At 46.4% G+C, this 22,935-nt stretch overlaps 1 long non-coding RNA gene across 1 annotated transcript; it reads right to left on the bottom strand.

Annotated features, from left to right (window-relative positions):
• Window positions 1-5,514: 5,514 nt before the first annotated feature.
• Window positions 5,515-11,427, bottom strand: LOC131815131 (uncharacterized). Its single transcript, XR_009347587.1, has 2 exons — window positions 10,979-11,427; window positions 5,515-6,078 (listed from the first exon to the last, which is right to left on the bottom strand). It is a non-coding gene; the product is annotated as an uncharacterized LOC131815131 (long non-coding RNA).
• Window positions 11,428-22,935: the final 11,508 nt, after the last annotated feature.

Here is a 22,935-nt window from a genome sequence, read left to right as displayed (position 1 = left end):
TGCTGGGGAAGGTCCTGGGCTGCTGGGATCACCTGGGGGAGCTTCCAGAAATCTCGACCTGCAGGCCACTGCTCGTACCAGGGAAATCAGAATCTCTGGGTGTGGGGCCCAGGCCTCAGTATCAGCAGACTCAGAAGTCTGCTTCTCCTCCCACTCCCCCAGCTTGTGTTCCCTCTCTCGCTCTCTCTTTCTTTCTGTCTCAAATAAATAAATAAATAAATTTTTTTTTAAAGATTTTATTTATTTGAGAGAAAGAGAGCATGCAGGGCAGGGGATTGGGCAGAGGGAGAGGGAGAAGCAGGGTCCCCGCTGAACAGGGAGCCCGACTCCATCCCACGACCCTGAGATCATGACCTGAGCCGAAGGCAGCTGCTGAACCGCCTGAGCCCCCCAGGCGCCCCCCAGTTTAACCTTTTGAGAAGCTGCTCCCTTGTCTCCCACAGCAGCTAGACTGTTTCATGTTCCCACCAGCGATGCGTGAGGACTCTGGTTTCTTCCCAGGCTCAGCAACACTGGTTATTTTTCATCTTCCTGTTCTCACTGTGGCCGTCCTTGTGGGCACAGGTGGCTGTGTGGCTGAGACTTTCCTGCTCACCAGCTCGTGACTGACAGTACGGAGCAGCTCTCACGTGCGCCTGGACTGTGTGCACATCTTCTCTGGAGAAATGTCCACTCGAGGCCCAGATATTCTGCAGCACCCACCCCAATCCACACACCACCACCAAGAGGAGAGGAGCCCATGTTTTTATAAATGAAGAAACCGAGGCTCAGAGAAGCTACGTTGCCTGAAATCTAGGTCACCCTGCTGGAAAGCAAGGTTGGTCTGATCCTGAAATTCACAGCACATGCTTGTCCCAGACTTTTAAGTTCACAGATGCTAGCATCAAATGGGAATTGCCAACAGAGATTCGGGGTGTGGAGGGAGGAGAGCCCCCAAACATGGAGCACCCCCCCCCCACCATGGAGAGGGTCTTCAGATGAGAAGTTGGGAGGGAGTGGCACACTGGTTCCCAGCAAGAAAGTTCTCAGTGACAGAGAGACAGAGTTCTGGGCCCCGTGAAGGGGGCCCCTTTGGCCAGGCCTGTGTCTGCAGCAGAAAAGGACACAGCCAGGATGTACAGCTGGGGCCACTTGTGCTTCGAGCTCTGGGCTCACGTCCCAGGAGCTCTCCCAGCTTGGCCATGCTCAGCTCCAGCTACAGATCGTAGCATGGGCTCAGACAGACCCAGACTCACCCTGGGTCACTCACATGGAAGCAGTAAGTCAGTGCCTGGTGCCAGGGGCCGCTGTAGCTGCAGGAAACTCTGAGGCGTGAGATGGTATTTGTGTTAAACTGTCAGCTTCATCAGAAATCTGCACCAGAAAATGGCTTTGCAGCTCTGTGTGTGTGCGTGTGCGTGTGTGTGTGAACACAGACTCCAACACCCTTTAAGAAGCAACCTCTACCCCAAGAGGTGAGAGAGAGGTGGGATGCACTGCAGGGGAATGAGAGGGCTCAGATGATCTGAGGCTGAGGAGAAATACAGACCAGAGCGGCTCTCAGGCCCTGGCAAGGAGCCTTTGCCTCTGCAAATGATGCTGAAATATTTCAGCCTCTCTCCTGGGGCTTCCTGTTTCCTATTTGGTCTCTGGTTTCCAGGAAACACACGAGCACCCCCAAAGTCCCGACATGTGCAGGTCTCCAGTGCCCCCTCTGACTCCGGGGCTCACATCTGTAACGAGTTTCCCGCCTGCGGATCTCCCTGGGCAGCCCATCCCCTCTGTTCTCTCGGGAGGACAGGAGCCATTGAAGATGCCTTGTGGCTGGAGGGGGCGGGGGGGAGTGGATGTTTTCCTCCTCTGTAGGTTCCTCCAGCTTAATAAATCCTCCTGCAAAGTCAGTTTGGCTGGATCTGGTGTGGGGGTGGGGCAGGAGATTTAAGGTTTGCAGCTTTGATTTAGTAAAGCGCTGATCTTGGCAGGAAGCCAGCAGCCTGGAAGGAAGGTGGGGGGAGAAGGGCAGAGCTTGAACCTCTGGGGCGCTGTTGGTCGCCTTCCTCTCTTCCAAGCCAGCGTGAGGACTGCTGCTGCTTTAGGTCACCCTGGTGGGCTTTGCAGGGCTCCGAGCCCTTCCTTAGATGTATGGGGAGCCGGCTTCCCAGGGCAGAGGGCCTGCTGGGGAGCAGTGCAACATGATGGCAGGCAGAGTTTTGGGGACCTGTCCTTTGGGGGCTTAGCCTCATAATCCAGGGTGTGTGTTTTTCAAAGCGAAACAGTACTTCAAGGCTCCTGTCCTCCTCTGAGCCCCAACCCTAGGGGCTACCACCTTTATTTCCTTGAGCTGTGTTTTTCAAATTTACCTCCATATTTATAAGACCACTTGTCACCATGAAAGATAAGGATGAGTCTCCCTTGCACACACATACATTCCACTCTCCCACCTTACAGTAAGATGCATGGCGGCGATATTTAAAACACAATGTTCAGTATTTGCCTCATGACAAGGTAAATGCTGTTCCCAGAGATACATCAGATGACATGTCCTTCCCTGTGCAGCTTCCTCACCTCCACCCCACTCCCACATTAAGAACTGCCTTGTGTTGTGCCTTCTGTTCTCTATGTACCTATCACTAATTTTTCTCCAAAACCCCTTCTCTGTGCGTGATCCTGGTAATGGGCCATTTTTGTTTTTCCTCCGAGACATCTGTGCCCCAGCCCTCAGCCTCCCACTCTTATCTGGGCCTGGGAGAGCTCAGAGCCCTCATCTGAGACGTCCTACAAACTTAGCCCAGAGATTCTTGTCCCCTCTCTCCTGGATCCCTTACACCCCCATCTTTCCCTCTCTGGACACTCCCCCATTTTGGTGGGGAGCTCCTGCTCCAGTAACTCCTAGAAAGAGGGTGCAGGAAAGGTCAATCATTTTGAAGTCATGCATGCCTATGAAAATGCCTTTAGTCTGTTCTCCCAAGATTAAGAGTTTGGCTGGACACAGAATTTGAGATTGGAAGTCATTTCTCCCATTATTTTGGAGGTATGGTTCCCTGTCTCCGAGTTCCCGGTGGTGCTGGTGAGAAATCGCATCCCATTGTCATTACCAATCTTCACATGTGACTTTATTCCTCAGCTGCACACACCGATAATATTGTCTCCTTATTCTTGATGTTTTGACAATCCAAGATTAAGTGCCTTGGTGTAGGTCTACTTTCATTCTTCTTTCTGATACACTGTATCACTGGTATCTTTCAAACTGGTAATTTATGGCCTCGGTACTGAAAATGTTTCTTGTGTTCATTTATTGATAATTTCCTCTCAATTTTTTCTGGTCTCTCCCACTGACACTTCTTTAGTATATTTGACTTTCTTATTTTCCATCTCTCTTTTTATTCTACTTTCTGAGAGATTTTCATGAGTTTATGCTCCATCCCTCCTATTTATTTTTGACAATTTTATTTTAAATTTCCAAGAGGTATTTTTTGTCCTCTGGGCATTCCTTTATATTTATCTATCTATACATATAAATATATATGTAGCATCCTCCTTTTTTATGGATTTTGATCTTCCTAAAAATCATTAAAATTGTTTTTTTTTTTTCTTCTGCACATTATCTTTGTTTCCTGATTTTTTGTTTGGGCAGGGGGAGGTGCTTGTTTTGGCTCAGTCTTTAATGTTGGGGGTTATCTGGTATAGATGAAAAATACATAAGCAAAAAAAGAAAGAAAGAAAAAATTTAAGTCTCCCTCTAGAAATAAAATATGATAAAAATATGGAAGCTCCCCTCTTAAGAAAAAAAAAATCAGATTTCTTTCAACAAAATGCTTTGCTAGGTAAAGTCACTAGTATAAAGTTTACAAATCCCAAATCAGATTGCATTTTGCTGTATTTTCTGTTCTTAAAAGCTCCTGACATCCAAGGAATAAAAAAATAAGAAAACATAGTTGCATTAAAACTTGTTTTTAATGTAGGAAATGCAAGAAAACACTTCCTAATATTAAAACAGTCACTAGAATTGTGAAATTTTAGATAATTACATTAATCATAAATCTATGGTTATGTGAATAATATTAACGATTCTGTCAACCTTAAAATTGTCAGCTATTTTAACAGCAAAAATGGGTCTATTCAGGAACAGCTAAAAATTGCAATTTGGGACAAGCAAGCTACAGCTAAGACATAAGCAAATCCAGAGACCAAAGGAGACAAATGCTCTTTCTTGGAGCAAAGAGTGAAGTTGGGAGGGCTGTTGTAAACAAAAGGCCCATTGGTGTAACTTGGGAGTTTCAAGTGTACTGGCTTCTCATTGGCTTGATTGTTGCTAGGGTGGAGGAAAACCTTTCTTACTCCTGCTGTCACAGTCAAGTAGTATCTTAAGGCACCTCTCTTCCTGTTGGGTCTGTAATTGATGACAAGTGGTAGGGTGTGAGAGCTCCCCCTTCTGGCCTCCTGACTTCATTTTATTTTATTTTATTGGTTCAAAGATTTTATATATTTATTTGAGAGAGCAAGAGGTATAATGAGGGAGCAGGGACAGGGGCAGAGGGAGAGACAGAGAATCTCAGGCAGGCTGCACTCCCAGAAACGCGGGGTTCAATCCCAGGACCCTGAGATTATGACCTGAGTCAGGTGCTCAATCAACTGAGCCACTCAGGCACCTCATTAAATGAGGTTCCCTTTAATTAATTTTCAAAAGAAACATCTTGATCAAAAGGGGGAAATATGAGTTTCTTTGAAAACATCATTGATTGAGAGTAGGGTTTTCCATATTTAGTGGCTTTGTCCCTCAGTGCCAGGAAGGACCTTTCCTGGTTGTCATGGCCCACAGGGGCGGGCAACTACGTGGCCGTTGGAAATCACTTAAGGCCATGTTTGAGTAACTAAGAAGGTTATGAGGGAGCACTCTCAGGTACTTTCTACCTATCATCCATATTTATCAAGATGGTAAGCACTGGAGATCATCTCCTTATTGGGTACATCATTTTTATAAAAGTTTGACCAGAGTCGCGCCTGGGTGGCTCAGTCGGTTAAGCATCTTCCTTTGGCTTGGGTCATGATCCTAGGGTCCTGGGATCGAGCCCCATGTCATCAGGCTCCCTGCTTAGCAGGAGCCTGCTTCTCCCTCTGCCTGCTGCTTCCCCTGCTTGTGCTTTCTCCTTTCTCTGTCAAATAAATAAATAAAATCTTATAAATACATAGATAGAAGTTTGACAGGTAAATGCAAAATTTAAATAATTTTATAAGACTGAAGAAATCCCACAACAATTCCAAATTGAATGATGGTTCTAAGCTAGGAACCTAGGTCTAAAGGAACCAACTGAAACATTTCCTGGCATGTTTGTCAACTTCTGGGAAGAAAGTTCTCCATATGGGGACAAACCCAGAGTCACACACACCTCCTAGGAATCTCCATTTAGAGAGGCCATGAAGCAGAACAGTGACTATGGCAGGAGCATGCTGAGAGAGGGGATCAGGTGCATTTGGGAAGATATGGTGCTGTTATAAACACGAAACAACAGATGAGGAAATTTTTGCAAAACAACAAAACTTCAAAGATGTTCTAAAACAGTACTGTCATATCAAAAGAACTGTTGAGAACAAATGTGTTAGCAATAATACTGCCTCTCAGGTTGCAAATTCAGAAACCATGAATATGGATAAGAATCCAAATTCAGTTTAGAGTTCAGATGAAGGAAAGGCTTTTGTGAATTCTGAACCTTCTAACCCTTCCAAAAAGTGTACAGGATCCAGATGATGCTGATTTCAAAAGGCCATAATCCAAGTAAGAGTTTCCCCCCCTTTCACAAGAGATTGGGAAATATGGACAAGATCATTTTCTTTTCATAAAAGGCATCAAAGAAGCAAAGAATGAGAGGAAGTCAGACAGGCCTTGGTCGGACATCTGGAAAAAGTTGTCTTGTCGCATGTCGCCTGCTTCAAGTCCTGGAAATCTTTCAGGTCCCCAGATGGGGGTGTAAGTCCATCTGGTTTGAGGCTGACTATAGATGAGTCCAAGAGTCTCCTCCCTGGCTCTTGGCAACCCAAGGGTTGGCTTATAGTTCTTGACAAGGGCCTTTCCAGCAAGGTTAAGAGTCTTTCTGGAGGTATCTTTAAAAAAAAAAAAAAAGTTGCATTTATTTATTTGACAGAAAGAGAGGGAAGGAGAAGCAGGCTCCCTGCTGAGCAGGAAGCCCAATGCAGGGCTCCATTCCAGGACCCCAGGACCATAACCTGAGCCAAAGGCAGATGCTTAATTACCTGAGCCATCCAGGCAACCTGGAAGTGTCTTTTGCAACAGAAAATATCTCCAGGTTGCAAACTGTGATGCCTGGGGGTTTTTTTCTCCCAGGAGTGTGCTGTGAGAGGACTGCCCTACCAAAGCATGGTGATTTCTGATAGAAGCAATTAGGCCTTTGCAATATTTAGTATATCTCCTTTTATTAACTGTGGATCAAAGGAAGCAGAGGCCAAGAGCACTGGATGTCCTGTGTCTATCTCAAAGCGTGATAGTCCAGAAGTTCCAAAGGAAGTGGAACTGAGATTCAGAAGCATCAAGGACAATGCTTTTGGCCAAGGTACTTGGCGGGTCTCTACAAATTTTGCTGATGATGTCTTGATGCTGCTCTTAGTGCATTCAACTCACCTGAGGGTTGAGGATGACCCACACAATGAAGCGTTGTAAAGTCAGCCAGATAACACAGACTTGGTCAAGTAGGCTCCCCAATCAATCTGAAGTTCAAGAGGGGTCTCCAGGTGGAGATAATGTTTTCTAATGGAATTTCAGCCACAGAAGAAGCATTGGCCTATCTACAGAAAGTTTTGGTCCAGTGAGAAAACAGACAAACTGAGACTAAAATATATGTATATTTGTGAGATGGGACAGCTGTGGGAAATCCATCTTTGTGAACAGGTTTCCCTGAATTATACTTTGGACAAGCAGGACAAGCAAGGTTGGCAATTTTGGAGCTTCTTATTACTTTCCCACCCAGGCTGGTTCATGAACACTTACCATTTTGTCAGTACACCAGTGGTTTGTGGCATATACAGTGGTAAGTTGTGGGATCTTAGAATTCCTGGTAGGGCCAGGTTGTTATCAGGTCTAAACCAGAGTTCTTTTTATTAAACCGACAATTATTAGATTTCTAATATTGTCTTTCCTTTAATGGGGCCAGTTCTTGGGTGTCCCTGTTCAATTTTCCCACGTTATCTTTTGGGAGAACATCCTTTCAGAACATGATGAGAAGATTAGCTATTGGTTCCCTTGACAGCAGCGGGGGTTTTTTTGCAGAAGTATCGGGAAGTTGGTTTCCTTTGGCCTCCAGCGAGTCAAGTCCAAGATGCCCAGGAACCTTAATAATAGTAAGAGCTGCCTGAAAAAGTGCAGCAGCTCATAAATTTTGAACACAGGAGCCATTTTAAATTTTATCCCCATTGGAGGGTAAAGATATCTTGTTGTTTCCAAAATATTTCAAAGTCATGAGCTACCCCAAAGGCATACTGACTACCAGTATAAATGTTTGTGGTTTGGGTTTTACCCGTGGCTAAGGTACAAGCTTAGTAAGGGCACAGAACTCGGCCTGTTGAACTGAAGTGGCTACCAGTTAAGGTGCTGTCTCGATGACTTTAAAAGAACTTGCAGTAGCAGCATAATTACCTTTTTTGTACCATCAGTAGGAGCGCCCGTGTGGCCTAGTTGGTTGGCCGGCTGACTCTTGATTTCAGCTCTGGTCATGATCTCAGGATTGTGAGATCAAGCTCCAAGCTGGGCTCCATGCTCAGTGGGGAATCTGCTTGAGGATTTCTCTCCCTCTCCTCTGCCCCAACCCCCACTCATGCTCTCTCTCAAATCGATACATAAATCTTAAAAAAAAAAAAAAAACACAAAAAATCTATATCAGTTAGAAGAGCTTCCTATAAATTGCCACAGGGTCAAACACTGAACTGTCAGTATTAGGCAGTCGTGAGGGTTTTCATCTGAATCCAAATGGTACCAGATCAGGTCCCAGATCAGATGAAGTTGCATTTGAGCAAACCACAATTTTTCTTTGGAGACTCTATGTCCCTTTTGGGCCAAAAGTTTTAACTTTTGGATGGATGGATGTTGGTGGATGGATGGATGGATGGATGGATGGATCTACAAGAGGATGCTGTACCTGTAGAGAGGTTTGAGAAGGGGAGCAGAGAAGCAAGTCACCTATGTATTCAAACGAAGCAGAACCTACAGAGAACTTGCCATCACCCATTTCAGCTTTTAAGGTTTGTGAAAAACAAGAAGGACTCTGGGTGTTCCTGGGGCATGACCGTCCAGGTGTGTTTCTGTTCTTCGTAAGTCAAGGGAAGAGGAGACTCACCATCCTTACCAGCTGGGACACTAAAAACACAGTGCATCGATCAGTTGCAGTGAACCATTTGCTTTCGGTGACAAGGGATGTCAGTAGCACATGGGGGTTAGGAGCAGCACGGCGCACCACGATGACAGCATTGTTTATTGCTTGGAGGTCCAGGACAAGCCTCCATCCTTGGCCATTGGGTTTTCTCACGGGTAGAACAGAGATATTACAGGGACTAATGGGGGGGGGGCGGGTTGTGAGGCCCTGAGCTTTGTAATGTTCTATTATGGGCTTGGTGCCTGGAAGGGCTTCTTTATTTATAGGGTATTGATTAGTTCTGGGGAGAGGTTTTGGAGGATCTATCTGAATCCTGATGAGCGGTACCCTGTGAATTCTGCCAACATCACTTGGGGATTCTGCTCATACAAAGAGTGGAAGCTGGTGCAACAGGAGCAAATAATCAGCATCCTCAGGACCAACCATGGTGCTGGCAGAGACAGAGCGTCACCTAATCCACCTGTTGGCTCTTTTGATTATGGTCACATTCTAGAATCACCCTCCCTTTTGAGAGGAGAAATTCCTGCATGCCACTTTTCTAAGAAATCTCAACCCAATAAATGAAGAGGGGTGGAGGAACCAAGGAAAAAAGGGTGTGTACCTCTCCAGGGGCCTAGACAAGAGGGGACAGGCTCAGAGACAGGGATCTGTTGAGGCTTGGTGGAGAGCCCCCACTTCCTGAACTGGCTTCATACTTCAGAACTTAGGGACTACCTTAGAGCAGCAGGGCTCAGCACGGAGAGTATAGCTCTGGAGTCCGTGAGGGGAGAGAGTCATTCCCAGTCTGGAGAATGGTTTCTCTGAGCCAATTAAGAGGGAAGATTGGGAGGAGTCCCTGTAGTGCCTCAGAGCCCCATCAGTGGGACAAGGAGGAGGACATCGGCAAGGCTGGCCAGAGGGTTGAAGGTGCTTGAACTCTTAAATTTATAATGATATTTTTCCCAATGTCCTGGCTCTTTGCAATAATAGCAGAAACTTGGGTTTTGTTTAGGGACCTTTATTTGCCGAGTTGAAAGTTGAGAATTTTAGCAGTCTTTCTTTTAGATGACTCATCTAGGGTGCAAAAGAGCTGGCTTGCCTAATTAGTTAAATATGGAGTGGACAGGGTTTCTTAGTCCATCAGTGTTTCTTTTTAACTAAAAGAGAAAGATCTCAGTCCAGTCATTTAATAAACAGTTAAATGTTATCCAGGTGAATTTAATATCTAAGAGAAGACCATAATTTTCTCTGGATACAATTTGGAGATGTTAATATTAGTCATGAACAGGTTCGTTAGGCCTTTGTGTGCAAGCCTAAGTTCTGTTCCAATCAACAGGCTTAGGAAAAGTTACTGCAACTGCTTCGTAGAGATTTCCAGCAAGTGTTCTAGCATCTTGCCAAAAGTTAGAGCTCTGTTCCCTTTCAGGATGTTCCCATCAGGCTATTGTCATTCAGCATTTGGCCTGTCCTTCACCAACAGTCCTGTGGATTAATTGATATAAACCTGAGAAACCAACTTGTTAAGTCTGACTAAGTGAAACTCTTCAGCAACCCTATGGGTTCCTCAGTTACTTTGGGGAAACTGTGGCTCAAAATTCATCCTTAATCTAGAGAGCATAAGCAATTTGCAGTTTATTTGGATCCTGAGAATTCACTATTTATTTATTTATTTATTTATTTATTTATTTAAATGTTTTTAAGTAGGCTCCACATCCAGCCTGGAGCCCAAGGTGGGGCTTGAACTCAGGACCCTGAGATCAAGACCTGAGCTGAGATCAAGAGTTGGGGGCTTGGGGGTGGGGGGAGAGTTGGGGGCTTAACCAGCCAAGCCATCCAAGCACCCTGAAAACTTAATTTTAAAGAGGCAGGTTTTCATGGGTTCACAAAAAGAGGGAATGGGGAAAAGGGAAATTGGGTGAAAAAATGAGAATGAGGGAGCAGGCAGTACTGAGGGGCTGGGGAAGGTGCAGCCGGAATAGAGGAAAATGAAGCCTGGAGGGGGGCCTGAGCCCCAGGCAGCTGCACAGGTGCATGCCAACGTGGGAGAGGGGGGAAAAGAGGCCTCAGAAACCATTTTGACTTATTTCATTGTTTATTTGCCTCAGTCAAGTTAGAAATAGTATTTCGCAGAGAAGCAAACTTGGAATCCTGAAAATGTTTGGAAGCCTCAAGATACCAATTAAAATAAACATCCCATTAAATTTTTTGTTCTTGCTTTTTTTGGAACTGTGGCTTTCAAATTTAGTTTGGAGTAAAACAAATTTGGGAAGATCAAAAGTTCCCCATAATGGCCACTGAAATTCTAAATTACTCTAGGTTAAGTTGGTCCATTTAGTTAGAAATGTGCTTGAAGTGGGACCACAGTTTTTATCCATAAAACCAGGCAGGAACCCAGAAGGGGCGACACTATCAAAGCCTTTTGATGACTGGTATTCCATTTCTTAGAGATTTTTCTCTAGAGTAAAAAGGAAAAATTCCTAAACATTACAGTTTCAGTGGGAACAGCCTGGCTTCAAAAGGAATCAGATCGAAGGCCAAACATGTACTCTCAGAAAGGACAAGACCTGAGACCAATTCTGAATAAAACCTAGAGAGCTCAAAACACAAAGAAAGTGGAGCTTAAAAGCCCAGAGAAAACTTACCCTCAGACTCCAGAGGTGGCAAGACACACTGACCTCAACTGGTCTAATGGGTGTAAGTACTCGTTTGTTCACCAGCCTTGGAGTTGTTGGGGGGATCTTCTCTGAATCCTACTTCTGATCACCAGGTGCTGTTAATCTCAAAACTGCCCATTATTTTGGGGGCTCAGTTGGTTAAGTGAGTGCCTTCGGCTCTGGTCATGATCCTGGAATCCGAGAATGGAGTCCTGCATCAGGCTCCCTGCTTAGCAGGGAGTCTCCTTCACCCTCTGGCCCTCCCCCCTCTTATGGTCTCTCTCTGTCTCCCATCCTCTCTCTCTCAAATAAATAAAAACTTTAAGAAAACAAAAGCCTGTTATTTTAAGAGCAAAAATGGGTCTATTCAGGAATGGCAGAGAGTTGCAATTTGGGACAAGCAAACTAAGCCAAACCATCGGCAAGTCCAGAGAACAAAGAAGGCTCTTGGATAGAGGAAAGAGGGAAGGTGGGAGGGCTGCTGTAAAGGAAAAATCCATCCCAAATTCCAAGGATACTGGCCTCTCATTGGTTGGGTTGTGAGTCTCTCATTGGCTGGGCTATTGCCAGGGGAGGAGAAAACCTTCCTTCTACTAGGGTAGTAAAGTAACAGCATAAGTAGTATCAATTTATAAGGCGCCTCTCTTTTCATTGGGGCAGTGATTGATGAGTTGTAGGGTGTGAGAGTTCCCCCTTCTGGCCTCCCGCCTTCATTATAAATGAGGTTCCCTTTTACTAATCTTCACAATTTAAAGTTGATGTAAGCCTTTTTGCCCCCCATAAAATACAAGGCTTTCAACACTCAGCACAGACTCCTAGCAGATAAGAATAATTCTACTTGTTCTCTTTTACAATACAGGGATGGTTGTCTTTAAATATAGTGTTTTCTCAGCGTTTTCCCTACAAGTTGAACTCAAGGCAAAGCTTGTGTTTGTTTGGCCCACCCACGATTTTCTCCCACCTTGATGACCCTGGGCTGTCTGTGGGTGGTTGTACGGGGGCATCTCTGAGCACAAGGACAGGGCATGGGGACTGCATGCAGAGCTTATCTACAGAGTGACCAGTTTAAGACTTGGGTATTTTGATGGGAGGACCCAAACTTCAGTCGCTGTAGGTCTCTTCTCTCAGGCTGGTCCATTTTTTTTTTTTTAAAGATTTTTATTTATTTATTTGACAGAGAGAGATCACAAGTAGGCAGAGAGGCAGGCAGAGAGAGAGAGGAGGAAGCAGTCTCCCTGCTGAGCAGAGAGCCCGATGCGGGACTCGATCCCAGGACCCTGAGATCATGACTCGAGCCGAAGGCAGCGGCTTAACCCACTGAGCCACCCAGGCGCCCCAGGCTGGTCCATTTTTTCCAGAGAAGAATCCTCCAACTGCCCACCTGGAAGGTAACAGCCAGCCTTGCTCAGATCAGAGTGGGAAAGAGTCCCCAGGGCCCCAGGGCACAGGCTGGGGACTCCCAGTCCATTGCCCTGACCTCAGCTCGTGCCTTTCTCCCCCATCTGCTCGGCCTGGTGGCCTGGAGCTGGGTCTGGCTTGTCTTTCTCTGAAGAGTGAACTTCCTGTCTCCTACCAGAGTGAGGGGCAGAAAGAAAGATAGATTTTTAGGGTCCCTCTGTTCTCTGTGCCACCTCTTCCCTGACCCCTGAGGAAGCCGAAGCCCATGGCAGCCTCATTGTCCCTGGCTGGCCAGTTCCAATTATTCAGTCTACTAAGCAGCTGTTGACATTTCTTATCTTTGTCCTTGGAAGTGTACATGGTTTGTGTTTCTTAAGAAAACCTCTTACATGCAGCATGGGGAAGGAAGAGAGATGTACAGCCATTTCCCAACCATTTGGTTTAAACTAGAAGTTTTCATTTTTCTTTTGTGACCTCCAGAGATTGTGCCTAATAGGCACCAGCCCCTTTCCCAAATGCCTTCTCGACTATCCAGTCACTTGCCTATCTAGTTATCTGACCAGGTTGGTTGGTTGGTTGGTTTCAGGACCTCACCCCAGCCTTGGAGCCTGGGGGACTGCTCCTGTAAACAGACCAGTTAGAGGCCAGAGTGATAAAGCTCGTTGCTGACAGATGGGGGACTCAAATCTGGGTTTTGGGATCAGACCCAGAGCTCTTTCCACACAGGAAGCCAAGTAACAGATTCTTGAACAGACTTCCAAAACTCTGACCTGGGCAGGACACAAGAAACGTTATTTCCCACAGGGAGAAGATAAGCACAGCCTTCTGCAGGGCTGGGAGCAGTGGGGAACATGGGGGTCGGGTAAGGAGACAAGGGTGAGTCGTTGCCCGTCATGGGTGTTCCACAAGTGTGAGGTCGCTGGAGAGCCCCTCGGATGCCTTCCAATCCCCCATTCCATGCTATCCCCCAAGCCAAACACAAACAAGGCTGAGATCTCCACGTGGAGCGATATGGACCAAAAAGACATTGACATAAACCTAGCAGTCCTGCACCAGTGTCCTGGCCCCCAAACCGTGACTCTCTCTCAGTCCCCTAGCTTGACATTGGATCCTCACTAAGGCTGGAATAGCATTCCCAAATTCTTGAACAGATGGTTAACGTCAGAACACAGGAATAAGAAACTGGAATCCCTGGGAATTCTTGGAAATTCCCCAATCCTAAGTTATTCTTAAAACACCTCCAACATTCCTCATACTCTTTACTCGTATGTATATCTTCACAATTTTGTTTAGCACCTAAGAATCGCTCAAGTTCGTGGTACTCATGAAACACCACTGCCTATGGCCGATATTCAAACCCTGGGAAGCCCCAGGGCACGTCGTTGGGGAGAATCTGGACATGCAACAGTCAGATCTTTTTTTTTTTTTTAAAGATTTTATTTATTTATTTGACAGAGAGAGAGAGATCACAAGTAGGCAGAGAGGCAGGCAAAGAGAGGGGGAAGCAGGCTCCTTGCTGAGCAAAGAGCCTGATGTGGGGCTCGATCCCAGGACCCTGAGATCATGACCTGAGCTGAAGGCCGAGGCTTAACCCACTGAACCACCCAGGTGCCCCAATGGTCAGATCTTTTAACAAAGCTAATAACGCTACACACAATTGTGTGTTATAATCTGTCAATTTAGGGATCTATTTTTGCTTTCAAATCTTGTTGGGTTTTTTTTTCTTGGAACACCACTCATAAGATCTGTAAAACATATACTAAATGTATAAACCTATTAATATTTATTTTGTTAGCAATACAACTCAGCACCAGAACAGGGACTCACACACACACACACACACACACACACACACACAAAATACTAAAACAGCTACAAGAAAGACTGATGATATGATGAGCACATCCCTCCCATGTGTTCTTGTTCCCGTCCTCCAAAACATCAACCTTAACCTTCAACTTGGCGTTGTTAGCACTTTCCACTCCTGGTTTCACTTGACGTCAATGGAATCCTTCAAACCTGTCATGTCTCTATGTTGATTGCTAAGCTTCAGTTCTCACAGGAGAATTATAGTATTTTTCCTGTTTTCCCAATTGATTTTTCTCAGGACTCGTGGCTTGGAAAAACACGTAAACTTCCCAAGAAACTCTCAGAAGAAATCCCTGCATAAAAAAAAGCCAGGCCGTAAGTTGGTCTTTGCCTGATTTCTAAAGGAAGAACCTAGTTAAATAAAATAGCATCATAAATGAGAGCATGCACCAAAGGAGGAGATGCAGAGGGCTTGGCCCGCTTACCTAGTTGCTGCCAGGTATGGGCAGTCTCCTGGCCTTCACAGACCTGTAGCCACTCACACCCAATGCAGTCTTTCTTACTGCCTCTGGGGCCACGCGGGAGCAGTCAGATCCCACAGTCTTATTTCACTCTTCAGCATTCATTGAGCACCAACTATGTACCAAGAATCATGCTAGGAGCAGGAGACGCAGCCTCTGCCCTCGGGAAGCCTGGTCTCTTCCAGGGAACAGCTCAGGATGGGGTCTGGGAGAGCCAAGTGGGGAGGTGGCCATGACCCCAGCCTTGGCCACCAGTTGCCCCGGCCTCTATCCTATTTGTCTACCTACTGAGTTTCACTCCTAACTCCAGGGATAAAAGCCCCAGGAGATCCTAAATCTGTTTTGCTTAGAAATATGGTTACTGACTTCAGGCCTCCAATCACAGCTGGGGGTGCATTGTAACACCTGTGTGTGACTTTGCCTCTCAGGGGCACGTCCGAAGAATTTGCTTTATTCCCTATGTCTGTGGTCTCTAGCTATCAACTCAATGGAAAGCTTAGAAGAGCTGTATGTTTAGTGGAAGGAAGGCCAAGACCCCGGAGAGGCTGGGGAGTGAGACCGGCTCTGCCTTCCGCCTGGAAGGAAACGAATTCCTCCACCAGAAACAACACAGGTTGGGTGGAGAAAAAAAAAGAAGACAAGGAGGAAAGAGTGATGGGTTCCAGACAAGGGTGAGTTTAGCTAATAAAGCTTAAGCTGTAAGACCCCTCACTTGCACGGACCTCTTCCAAGTTCCTGGGAGAGACCCTTAGCAACTGCTTACAATCTAGAGAAGCGTGGTGTATATAAACCATAACCAGTTAAGACTCCAGTGTCTTCCCACTCTGACGTTCTTTGCTCACGCTTCCTTTCATGTTGGGTGGGGTTTGGAGAGGCTGTAACATTATTAAGTGTCCGGCTAAGGGGAAACTGAGTTAAGAGTGCATTTATGTATATGATTTTTGTCACTTCCTAGTACAGTTCAATGATTTCTAGCATCTTCCCCCGAGGTAAGAGTGGTTTCCAGAATATTCCTACTGTCCCCTGTACTGGCTCATGGTCACGTGGCAACAGGAATGTGACCTGGGGCCCCTGGCACCCGAAGCAGGTGGGAAGTGTAAGAGAAACAAGGCTCAGAACATCCAGGGTCAGAAGCGAGTTTGTGGGGAAATTCTTTCAGTCATCATACATGTAGAAGCAGGGTTTGTGCTTGTTGATGCTTTGTCAAAGTTGTCTTCTGCCAGGAGGTTCTCCTCTCAGGAACAGACTTCATAATGCGGCATATACAATTCTAAACGTGTCACATTTTTTTCCTCCTTGTTGGGGTTGACAAAACAGAATGTACCAACGTCCTGAGTTTGTAAGCACAAGCCTGTAGCATTTTACACCAAATTTTAACCAACCATCTTAGAGGAAGAGCTGGATTATCTTTCTGTTCTCCATGTGGAAAATGATGTTACCAGATCATTGGCAAATGAAGTGGTGATCAAAGAGCATACATCCAGGCACACCTGGGAAAGTATTCTAGAAGTCTGTCAGGCAGTTCATAGAAATGAGATTTTTCTGGATTTTGTGATATCTGCACTACTTGCCCCCTTATAAAAATTTATAATTTGATATGATCTATTTTCTCATTCTAACTAAATATTTGCTTTTAGGCCAATTTAACAGTTGTAGTGTAGTGTTATATTATTTTTCTTGAAAAGATCCTCAAATGGCATAAGCTTCAGGCCACATAAAGCCTAGCTCTGGGCCTGAGCCTAGGTTTGGGGTTCAGGGGTTTATACCAGCCAGTCCTGGCCCTCAGAGTTCCTTGGCCCTAGCCCCCTCTGGCCGGCCTCCAAGTCTCCACCCACACCTTCGCCTCTTAGGTCCTGGGAGCCATCAACAACCTGAGGTCAAGGAACCCCTAGTCTGTCTGGGGAGTGGGAGGGTCCAGGAGCCCGTGAGACGTGCTTGTGCTGGCTTCACTCTCTGGGGGCTTCCCCCCAGCAAAGCCCTGCCCAGCAGGAGGGTCAGCCACCTGCCTGATGTACGTTGAGCCTCCTGGGTCTGTAGTCCTGAAACCCAGGACCAGCAGGGGTGCTCTGCAGAGGACAGGAACCACCAGATGTTCTTGAGGGGTGTGACCCCCTGTCTTTCCAAAGTCACATAACTCAGCCATCTCCCTGCTCTGGTAGATCTTCCTGCCCACCCCTCACCCATCCAGGTGAGCGCTCACTGTTGGTGAATCAGAGAGCATGGGGCCAACGGGGCCAACGTGTGCAGGGCATCTGGGCAGGGCCCCATGATGGCTCTTGGTGAAACAATGTGACTGTGGAACTAATCTGCTGCTCTTCCGCCTTGCCCAGACCATGGGGTCCCTCTCCCCTCAGGGCCTATGTTGCTTCCAGGCTCAGCGAAGTTTTCTCCGTTAGCCAGAATTCTGCAGAACAAACTGTAGGGAGGCAAAGGCCCAGCCAGGCTGCGTCAACCCAAGCATGAAAGCACAGTGACCCCGTGTGGCCACTTGTGGAGGTGCAGCACCACAGGAGAACCCGCGGAGACAGTTGGCACAATGTGGTCCTCTGGCTCTTTGACCTCAGCAAGGACCCCTTCATGGCCTCGGTGATCAACCCAACTCTGTCCCTACTCACAGCACAGAACCCCCAAGGAGGGATCTGACTTCCTCAGGACCTACTAAGTGTCCTCCTCTGGTGACATGTCCCCGAGAGGCACTCAGCTTTGTGCTGTGTTGGGCCGTCACTCCACTGACGACCCGCGCTCCTCTTGGGGGAGAGACGGTGTGCCACAGAGGGGGCGGGCATGAGCCCAAAGAACAGGGAACATTTTGACAGGGGGAGGGTAGCAGAGTTCTGTATCTCACTCATCCTCAGGCCCCAAAGCGCAAGAGAATGGGCCTGAGCAGAGGCAGGCGTGTTCGAACACAGACGTCGGCTGGCCAGCAAGCTGCCTCTCCATGAAGGCCCCAGGTGGCCACGGGCCTAAGTGCTGCCCTCTGTGGAGGGGGACACATGGGTGTGGGACCCGGCAGTTGCAGCATTTCTGATTCCATTTGCATCCCTAATAGATCAAAATCAGGTTCTATTTCTAGATATTCATTCTTCATGGACACTGTGATCAAAGGTCCCTAAAAAGAAGGTGCCATGCTTGGGACAGCCAGGAGAGAGGCTCAGAAAATTTAAATACTATGTCCCAAGGCAAAGCGGCCATGCCAGGGTTTGAACAACACTATAAAAATGCAGCATAGGCAAGGCTGTTGGGCTCCTGGGTCCATGCCCAGCTCCCACTGGTACCCTGTAGCTCTAAGGGAACAAAAGCCTAACTAGGTAGTGTCTAGGGCTTCTGTCCCCTGCCCCCAACAACCACTCTACTTTCTCTAGTCATAAAAAAGAATGAAACGTTGTCATTTGCAATGACATGGATGAAACTAGGAAGTATGACACTAAGCCAAATAAGTCTGTTAGAGAAAGACAAACATAGTATGATGGCACTCGTATGTGGAATTTAAGAAATAAAACAGGGGCACCCAGGTGGCCTAGTTGGTTAAGTGTCCGACTCTCGATTTCAGCTCAGATCATGATTTCAGGATCGTGAGATCGCGCCCCATATCAGGATCCGCACTCGGTGGGGTGTCTCCTTGTCCCTCTCTCCCTCTCCTCCTCCCCCACCATGCTCACTCATGCTCTCTCAAATAATTTTTTTGAAAAGAAACAAATAAGCAAAAGGGGAAGGGGGCGAAAGAAAGAGACAAACCAAGAAACAGACTCTTAACTGTAGAGAACAAGCTGATGGTCACGGGCAGGGTGGGGGGGCGTGAACCAGGTGATGGGGATGAAGGAGGACACTTGTTGTGATGAGGACTCGGTGATGTATGAAAGTTTGAATCACTGTATTGTACACCTGAAACTCATAGAAGATTGTATGCTAACTAACTGGAATTAAAAATAAAACTTAAAAAAAAAAAAAAAAACCACTCTCCCCATAGCCGCAGGGTTGCTGTCTAAAAGGCACATGTGATCACACCAGTCCCTGCTCAGAACATTCGGCAGCCCCTCCCGGAGCATTTGTCTTCACTCCTCATCCTTCTCTCCTGCTGCAGGAGCCCTCAGGCTTCCCTACAACCCAGGGCCTCTCCTAGATGCGCAAACCAATCACCTGGAGATTTTGATTAAAATGCAGATTCTGATTCCTAGGCCTGAGCTGGGGCTCCTGCTCCTAAATTTCTGACAGGCGCCCAGGTCAAGACCATAGGTGAGTGGCGGGGGGCTAAACACACCTTCTCCCCTAACCTTTGACCTCTTACCTTTGACCTCTGCATGAACTGTTTTTCGGTCTCAAACCTTTTTTCCCCATGCCCCATCTCCTCCCCACTATCACTCTGACCTGGCTGCTACTCCTCTTCCTTCTCCAAGCCTCGGTTTAGATGCCACCTCCTCTGGGAAGCTTTCCAGCCCCCTCTGAGACTGGGTAGGGCCTGCCTCATTCTTCCAAGCACCAAACAGAAATCTGAAATAAGTAAATGATAGGGTATCTGGGATGGGTCTTTAAATACTCAAGAAAAAAAGAAGTAGGGGCAGGAAATGAAATAAGAATGACAGAATGTTGATAGCTGTTGAAACCAGGAAATGGATGGGTATGTGAGGAGTCATTATACTGTTCTCTCAACATTTGCATGTGTTTGGAAGTTTCCAAAAGAAAAGGTTTAAAAAAAAAAACCAACAAGGCCTGGGACTGGAGTCTCTGCCCCATCCCCAGCCTAGCGCCTACCTCACTGCATGGGATGTGTTCAAGGGCTGAGCCCGGCTGTGTTTGGTTCACTTTTGTACAATGGCCTCTAGCACACAAACTGGCACAGAGTCAATTCTCAATGTCTTTTTGTTGAATGAATGAAAATCCTGCCAGTTTGGATTCGTTGGCAGAAAAGAAGCAAATCCTTAAAAATACAGGTAGCGGCAAAACAATGCAACTTGCTCTGCCTCCATAGAGCCTCACTGCCTGTGCTCCTGGAATCCTCTGTGAAGCCCAGGAAAGGCACAAGAGCACTTGAGAGAATCGATCTAAATGATGACGAAGAAGGCAAATGTGGATACTGGACCCTTCAGCGTGGGCATGTGTTTCAGAGCTGCTGGAACATGCATAGCACAGATTCATCTGTTCGATCCTAGATACGAGTTCAATGTCAGCATGTCTGCATGTTGGAGGCATCTTTTCTCCAAAGTACTTACTTGCATGAGTTTATATAAACAGAAGTATTATTATTTTTTTTTCATCTGAGTAGCTTTTGAAGATCTTCTTGGGGGCACCTGGGTGGCTCAGTGGGTTAAGCCGCTGCCTTCGGCTCAGGTCATGATCTCAGGGTCCTGGGATCGAGTCCCGCATCGGGCTCTCTGCTCGGCAGGGAGCCTGCTTCCTCCTCTCTCTCTCTGCCTGCCTCTCTGCCTATTTGTAATCTCTGTCTGTCAAATAAAATAAATAAAATCTTTAAAAAAAAAAAAAAAAAAAAAAAAGATCTTCTTGGCATTATTCAATGGTTCATGAGTCAGGCCACATCTAACCCAGCAGATAGAAAGGAACTCCAAGGAGTTATACAACAGGAAAGCCTGTTAAAGGCAGGAGGGAGCAGAATAAGGAAGTGACACTGGACAAAAAAGTGGATTGGTTATCGGGATGGCAGGGGTCTATCGGGCAGATTATCCGAGTAGCGCTGATCAGGGAGTCCTGGTTGATTGAGTTAAGGTTCCATTTCTGGGAAGGCTGAAACCGTAGTCAAGTCTCAGTTTGGTGACCTAGGGCTTGGCATAAACAACTCCATTTTGAACCTTTGTCTTTTTTTTTTTTTTTCTAAAATTTTTAAAAATATATATATATTTATTTATTTGACAGAGAGAGATCACAAGTAGGCAGAGAGGCAGGCAGAGAGAAAGAGGAGGAAGCAGGCTCCCCGCCAAGCAGAGAGCTGGATGCAAGACTTGATCCCAGGACCCTGAGATCATGACCTGAGCCAAAGGCAGAGAGGCTTAACCCACTGAGCCACCCAGGTGCCGCTGTTGTCATATTTTTAACAGAAGCTTGTGTTTAGGCCAAAAGAAAGAGGCAGAAGTGGGGGAGGTTTTAGAAGGAGGAGGGGTGTCTTGTGCAGGGGAACCTAAAAAGAAAGAAAAAGGAATGGGACAATGGTGGGGATGGTGAGACTTCTGGGCCACATTCCAGTTGAATGAAAGGAGTAAGTTAGGGCCAGAGGATAAAGACCTACCTTTGTAGGACCCAGATGGCGCCACAGCTGATGAACCACTCTCCTCCACTCCATTTCTTATACCCACCTGCTCAGACCCATGCTGCTTTAATATTCCTGATTTCTGGCTTGAACAACAGGATGAATCGTGATGCCATTCAAAAGCACAAGAAACACAGTGGGAAGAGCGAGCTTGAAGGAAACACGGCAAGTTCATACATGGAGACTATTTACCAGATGATCCTCCTTACTCAGGAGTTTCCCCAGTTCCATGACTCATCACCTTAAGAGGCAGGATCAGAGGCTGGAGCTACACACAGATTCACAAAATGTGGGTGAGTCCAAGAGTCAGGGAGACACAGCTCAGGGGAATTAGGAGGCTTCATGGCAAGCTCCAAACTTCTGAAGCAGATAGTAAGAAAGACACCAGAAAAGAAGACATCCAGTGGGCCAACACACGTAGGACGAGATGCTCCACATCACTCATCATCAGGGAAATGCCAATCAAAACCACAACGAGATTATCACCTCACACCTGCAGAATGACTAGAATCAAAAAAAGATAAGAAATAGGGGCACCTGGGTGGCTCAGTGGGTTAAGCCGCTGCCTTCGGCTCAGGTCATGATCTCAGGGTCCTGGGATCAAGTCCCGAATCGGGCTCTCTGCTCAGCAGGGAGCCTGCTTCCTCCTCTGTCTCTCTCTGCTTGCCCCTCTGCCTACTTGTGATCTCTGTCAAATAAATAAATAAAATCTTAAAAAAAAAAAAGAGGGGTGCCTGGGTGGCTCAGTGGGTTAGGCCGCTGCCTTCAGCTCGGGTCATGGTCTCAGGGTCCTGGGATCGAGTCCCGCATCGGGCTCTCTGCTCTGCAGGGAGCCTGCTTCCTCCTCTCTCTCTCTGTCTGCCTCTCTGCCTACTTGTGATCTCTCTCTGTCAGATAAATAAATAAAATCTTTAAAAAAAAAAAAAGATAAGAAATAACCTTTGTTGATGAAGATGTGGAGAAAAGGAGAGCCTCGTGCATTATTGGTGGGAATGTCAATTGTACAGCCACTTTGGGGAGAAGTATGCAAGATCCTAAAAAATCAAAAACAGAAATACCAGCGGTGCGTGGGTGGCTCTGTGGGTTAAAGCCTCTGCCTTCAACTCAAGTCATGATCCCAGGATCCTGGGATGGAGCCCCGGATCAAGCTCTCTGCTTGGCAGGGAGCCTGCTTCCTTCTCTCTCTCTGCCTGCCTCTCTGCCTACTTGTGATCTCTCTCTGTCAAATAAATAAATAAAATCTTTTAAAAATTAAAAAAAAAAATACCATATGACCTAGTAACTCCACCGCTGTTACTTACCCAAGGAAAATGAAGAACATTCATTCAGAAAGATACACGCACCCCTATGTTTATTGCAGTGTTATTTACAATAGCCAAGATATGGAAACAGCCTAACTGTCCACTGAAAGATGAATGGACAAAGATGTTGTAGACACACACACACACACACACACACACACACACACACAGGAACATGACTCAGTCATAAAAAAAGATGAGATCTCGCCATTTGTGACAACATAAATGTAACTACAAGGTCTTATAAAGCGAAATAAGTCAGAGAATGACAAACACCATATGACTTTACTTAGAATCTAAAAAGCAAAGCAAATGAACATAAATAAAACCAGAAAGAGACCCATAAACACAGAGACAAACTGATGGTTGCCAGAGGAGTGGGGTGGGGGATGGGCAACCTGGGCAAAGAGGACTGGGAAGCACAGGCTTCCGGTTACGGAGTAAGTCAGTCACAGGGATGAATGGTGCAGCAGAGGGAATATGGTCGGTGGTATTGAGACAGTGTTGTGTGGGGACAGATAGATGGCAGCTACACTTGTGATAAGCTTGACATTATGTATAGACTTGCCCAATCACCGCATTGTGTACTTGAAACTAATGTACACTGTGTGTCAACTATAATTCACTTGAAAAATGTATGTATGACATGAGTCATACAAA

The sequence above is a fragment of the Mustela lutreola genome, chromosome 14 (genome assembly GCF_030435805.1).
Source record: "Mustela lutreola isolate mMusLut2 chromosome 14, mMusLut2.pri, whole genome shotgun sequence".
Lineage (NCBI taxonomy): Eukaryota > Metazoa > Chordata > Mammalia > Carnivora > Mustelidae > Mustela > Mustela lutreola.
This window is presented reverse-complemented; position numbering and strand designations above follow the sequence as displayed.